The sequence below is a fragment of the Prionailurus bengalensis genome, chromosome B4 (genome assembly GCF_016509475.1).
Source record: "Prionailurus bengalensis isolate Pbe53 chromosome B4, Fcat_Pben_1.1_paternal_pri, whole genome shotgun sequence".
In the NCBI taxonomy this organism is placed as follows: domain Eukaryota; kingdom Metazoa; phylum Chordata; class Mammalia; order Carnivora; family Felidae; genus Prionailurus; species Prionailurus bengalensis.
The window spans coordinates 44,119,951-44,126,117 of NC_057358.1; positions in this window are offsets into that span (position 1 = coordinate 44,119,951).

The following is a 6,167-nucleotide window of genomic DNA, read 5'->3' on the forward strand; positions in this document are numbered from 1 at the left end:
TTACTATAGTCATACGCCACATTTCTCCTCATTTCCTTACCATTTTTTCAATAGTCTTGAATCTCTTAAATCTCGACTCTTGTCATGATTAGCACTGATTCCAATATCTATGTAGATGATAATTCCAATATACTGGACTCTCAGTTCCCGGAATAACCTCGGTAATCGACTACACCACCTGGCATCCCCCCACTGTGATCATACTTGAAAGAAAGAAGAAAGACAGAAGAAAGAGAAAGAGAGAGAAAGGAAGGAAGGAAGGAAGGAAGGAAGGAAGGAAGGAAGGAAGGAAGGAAAGAAAGTCGTATCTGTATGTCAAACAATGTCATTTTCAACCACTATCCATTTGTACAACCATTTGTACAAATTGTACAAGAATTCTTTTAACCACAAAGGAGTTCAGGCTTTTAATCAGGCTTTTCCCCTCACTTTATCTGCAAAAGCATTCCTAAATCACCATCAACCTCCACATTAACCCATCTAGTGACTCTTTCCCCAGTTTCATTTTACTTGGCCTGTCAGCAGTGTTTGATATAATTGGTTGTTCCCTTTAACTTAAAATTCTTCTCCAAAATACTCTGTTCTAGGGGCGCCTGGGTGGCTCAGTAGGTGAAGCGTCCAACTTCAACTCAGGTCACCATCTCGTGGTCCGTGAGTTCGAGCCCCGCGTTGGGCTCTGGGCTGATGGCTCAGAGCCTGGAGCCTACTTCCGATTCTGTGTCTCCCTCTCTCTCTGCCCCTCCCCCGTTCATGCTCTGTCTCTCTCTGTCTCAAAAATAAATAAACGTTAAAAAAAAATTCAAAATACTCTGTTCTACAGGACACCATTATCTTGTTTTTCTTTCTACTTCACTACCTAATACTCCCTCTGATTTGCTGGTTCCTCCTTATCTGACTTCACAATACTGCTGTGGCCCAAAGTTCAGTTCCTGGCCCTCTCTCCTGTTTGTGCTCATCCAGGGATACTGACAGCCATACATAGGTGACCTCCAAACCTATGTCTTCAGGCCAGGGTTTGATCACCAGGTCCGTACATATGACTGACGACTTGGAATATTTATTTAGATATGCTATAGGAGTTTCAAACTTAACACCTCAAAAAAATAAACAGCGCTTTCCCAGCTGTGTCACTGTATGCTTCTCCATTTCAGTAAATGAAAACTTCACTTAGCCCAAAACTCAGAATCAACTCTGACTTCTTGTGTTGCTGTCACATGAATTAAATCTCCCAGACTATACTGTTCATTGTGGGAAATAAGGGGAGGCACGTATTAAATATGGAAGTATTGTTGATTTGGGATACATTAAAAGAAATAGAGTTTACACAATCAGATACTCTAACTCCACCCTTCAACGATCATTCCATTCCCACATATTATGTGCCCATTTCAGAGAACACTTTTAAAGAGGGGTCTTAATTGGACAGTATTTAGCGAATGGGCAAAATGGAAATTCATTCAACACTATTTACAAAAAGGGAAGGAGAAAAGTCAAGATTAAATCCGCAGGCATCAGAGACCTAAAGATAAAAGCAGAGAGAAAAAAAAAATGGCCACAAGGAGGAGCTGGAGGATAAATACATGATAGAATTTATTTTGAAATGTATATTCAACCAATCCGGATAATCAAATATCCTGATTCCAATAAAGGGCTATGCTGACAGATTGATTGCCTTAACTCTCAGAGCAACATTTACTTGTCCAGTGAAATGAACACAAGGGCCTGTCCCAAGCTCCGCCCCTAAAGATCTATTACACTATTTTTTACATTGCACACACGATCTGAAATTATCTTGCTTTTTTCTTTTTTTTTGCCTCTTTGCTATTTGTGTTCATCGCCCTCCACTAGATTATAAGATCCATAAGAGCACGACTGTTGTATGTTTTGCTCACCACGTTATCCCGGAAAATAGAATACTATACACATACAGAGATCAATAAATATATATTTAAATAATTGATTAGTTACCCTGCAAGATACGTTTAGTAGTGATTTTAATAGGATACCTTATATCCCAATATATTGTGACACGAACCCTCAGTTCGAATATGCTTGATCACTTTGCTTTCTTGGATCACGCCATACTCACTCATACTTCCATAGCTTTTAGATGTTTGCCCTGCCCGACAAAAGTATTCCTTTCCTTTCTCTTTGCCTTTGCTTCAAATCTTAACTCAAGGCTTACGGATTCCATTTGATTCTTATTTACCTTTACAGATACTTTGTGGGCATGTGCGTGATAAACTTCTCAGTGTGACGGTTGATATTTGACACGTTTCCCTTTATTTTCTCTACCGTCTAACAAAAGGCTTTGCCACCGCTGTTGTCTGATAGCTATGCATTGTGTAGTTCATTAATTTTTAATAAAGCACTGCACTTTTCAGTCCACATATTTAAGCTTGCTGAAAACTAAAGAAAATACTAATAATGTTTTTTTTTTTCATGACAGGAAACCCTAGCCTTTTCCAAAGATAAACAGTATTTGGTGTATTTGTAGAAAGCTAGTAAGTCAGAGGTGAACCAACAATCTTAATGCAGAAGACTTAAAGGGAACAAGATATCACCAATAAATGTACTGGGGATTAGTGAAAACGTGACGGGCCTTAAGAAGTCTGTAAAAAAGATAACACCAGCTGCAAAATTTTCCCTTCCTTTATTTGTTTTCAGTTTAAAGACATCATTATTGCGTTCATAATAGTCAACGTGATTTTCCTTTGGTCTTCCTCTCATACATATCCACTAGCCCTCATTATATATTAAACAATTTTATCCACAATGTGATGAATTCGACTGATTTCCTATCGAATCTATACCTTGTCATTGTGATTCTAGTGTCTTTTACTCATTCTTCAGCTATAAACTGAAATGGAGTCTGGACAATACTTAAGTGTGGAAGACTTTATAACTTGGGAAAGAACTTGGGAACCAGGAAATGATACTGCTTTTTACAAGAAGTGTGAACATAGAAAAGTCCCCATGTTCCTTAACTTTCTCTTTCTACACGTGCAATATCAGGATGAAAATACCCTTTCATTCACTTACCAAATATCTATTGGATGGTAACTCTATGTCAGTCACTATTTTAGAGCCAAAGAATACATTCTTTGGGGATACATGACAAAAATGCCTCCCTGTGTGTGTGAGTGTGAGTGTGTTGGGGGGGGGGTGGGGGTGGTCAGAGAATGATAAGTGTAATGGAAAAGAAGTGAAACAAGGAATGTGGGCTGGTGTATATTGGAGTTAGGAAAGTTGTTCTACATACTAATGAACAAAGGTTAGATAGCTAAAACCTAAGACTGCTCCACAAAGACTAGGACAATGACTTTCCCCGTGGATATTCACTGCCAATTTCAGTGTCCAAGACAGTTTAGAAATTTGCTTTAAAAGAAAAAAAGGTAACCTATGGAAAAGTGCCTCTTAATCTCCAAAATAGTAAACAAATAAAAAAAAATTTATTCGTAATTCAAACTTATCCCAACATTCGCAGTAGAGGACTTTTTTAGTTTTACTCTACCAAGACAAGAAAAGAGGGACAATAAAATATAAAAACAGAAATAACGTGCCAATGACAAGTCCTGTAGGGTGATGAGCAAAGAGGCACCTGGCTGCATCAGTGGGTAGAGCATGCAACTTTTAATCTCAGGGTCCTGAGTTTGAGCCTCACGTTGGGGATAAAGTTTACTCAAAAATGAGAGCGCGCACGCGCGATCTTGCAAAGTCTTTGGATTTTGGAAAAGGAAAAAGAAAAGTGTGTTATCTCTATCTCTTTTTCCTGCAGTTCTCTGTTTAATTTGCTGAGTAACTCAGCTTGTATTTATAGGCTATGTAGAGGAAGAAAATAGAATTAAGACTAATGTTATCAAGGGCTCCTTTGACCCTGAGAAACTCTGTACTTACGCAGCATGTTTACACCCTCCAAGCCACGTTGGGGTAATACAAATAAAGGCAAATATATTTTTATGCAACATAGATCTGGACCTAAGACCCTCAGCTTTTGGCTAGTGTTATCAACGATAAAAAAAAAAAAAAAAAAAGAAAAGAAAAGAAAAGAAAAGAAAAGAAAAGAAAAGAAAAAAAGTTGTATTACAATCATTAAAAGGAAAACAAAAACCAAAGAAAGTCCAGAGGCTGAACTATAGGAAAGGAATGTCACCTGAGGCTTACATTTCAGCTTTCCTATTTCTGGTGTTAAATGTACAGTTTTAAGCATTCGTGAATCAGGAAGTAAGCCCAACATATTCTTGGCAATTTCCAAGAAGAATAAACGCGATATTTTTATATCTCAACCAATTACCCAAGACCTAGAGAATGTAGAAACCACAAAAAAACAAGCTGATTGTAATGTTTCATACTTCCTGAAAATTTCTGCTAATTGAACAAGAAAACGTTTACAATAATTACAAAGGCTTTTGAATGCCTACGAACCTTACATTTACATATTTGATTTCATTTAACTGTAAATTTTCAGAAGTCACTTATTGGGCTCCTAAGAGCAGAGCAAAGATTTGCAAAAAAAGTGTCATTTGAACTCACTCTCCTCCGTTCTTTTCTCTCTGTCACTATGTCACAATTATTTTTCAGTGTCTCTGTATATTTTGGGGGGAGGGAGAAAGCTGATGTAAGGCAGTGACAGAAAGAACACAGAACAGAGGAGTGAAGGTGGAGGGAAAGCCTCAGGAATGGTGTGTGAATAAAGGCAGCCGAAGAAGAGAAGGAGGGTCTGAGTAATTACTGGGCAATGCCTCCCATGTTGTTTTCGTTATTCTTTACCTCACTTTTAAAATTAGGTGAGGTGTGTAAGGAAAGAAATTTTAAAATGAAAGATTATTTTTTTGTAATTTTTTTAATGTTTATTTATTTTTGAGACAGAGAGAGACAGAGCATGAATGGGGGAGGGGCAGAGAGAGAGGGAGACACAGAATCGGAAGCAGGCTCCAGGCTCTGAGCCCTCAGCCCAGAGCCCGACGCGGGGCTCGAACTCACGAACCATGAGATCGTGACCTGAGCTGGTCGGACGCTCAACCGACTGAGCCACCCAGGTGCCCCAAAATGAAAGATTATTTTAAGTGAATTTGACAAAGAATTCGGAGGGAAGGAGATAACAGAAAGGGAAAAAGAAATAGGTACAAGATGTCCCCAAAGGAAAATTAGTAAACAAAACACCTGCCATGAGATCTTATGTAATTACTGTATTGAAAAGTAAAGTCTGACACTCAGCTAACTAGAGAAAAAATAAAAATAAGATTATTTATAAGATTAATGCCTAGAAGTTACTTAGAAGAAGGGAAGCTTTTCTGACCATGAAGTTTTAACTGTACATATATTATTATTATATATATAAATAATTATTATTTATATTGTATTTTATATAATTATTTATATTATATTTAGATATAAGTATTATTTATATTATATTTATATATAAGTATTATTTATATTATATGTATGTTTGTATAGTATATTTATATTATTATTATTTATATATATACTTATATATGTCTGCTATAAAACTATATAAAAGCTACCCTAATGACAAAATAGTGTCCTCACTAATATTCTTACATTAGCACAGCAACTAGCTCTCTCTGGCTGTTCTTACAACTCCTTTCAGTGTGAGCCACAATAACAACCTGAAAACCCATTTTATACAGTTAGATGCGTGGAAACACATATCACACTCCGATGTGCAGGGCACTAGGAACCTGTCCCTTCCACAAACAGCTCTTCATCGAAGCACCACCATACCTGTAATTACACAATTTCGCTTCATGATGATTTGCCCCTTGCTGGAAATTCATTTTAAAGTGAAAACCTTTGAAAGACAGTGCCTACATCCCCGACTCGGCTTTATTTCACATTATTTGGTGGGTTTTCTCTGATGCCTAAACCCAAGCAGTATGAAGCCTGCTTCCTGCAGAGTCCTCAAAGTTTTGAAAAATATAATTTGCGGAAGATGCACGCATTTGGATGAAGTGTAGGCTATAGTCAGAAATGCTGCCCGCTAACACAAGACCCTGAAACGTCTCATTGAGCTCATATTAGATCAAATTATGTTAGACTTTCTCCTCACCGTGGAAGAGGCTATGTATCTGCTCGCGTTTTGCCCAGGAAATTTTCATCACAAAACGGTTCATTTCAACAACATGATTTAGACTCCACTAAGGCGA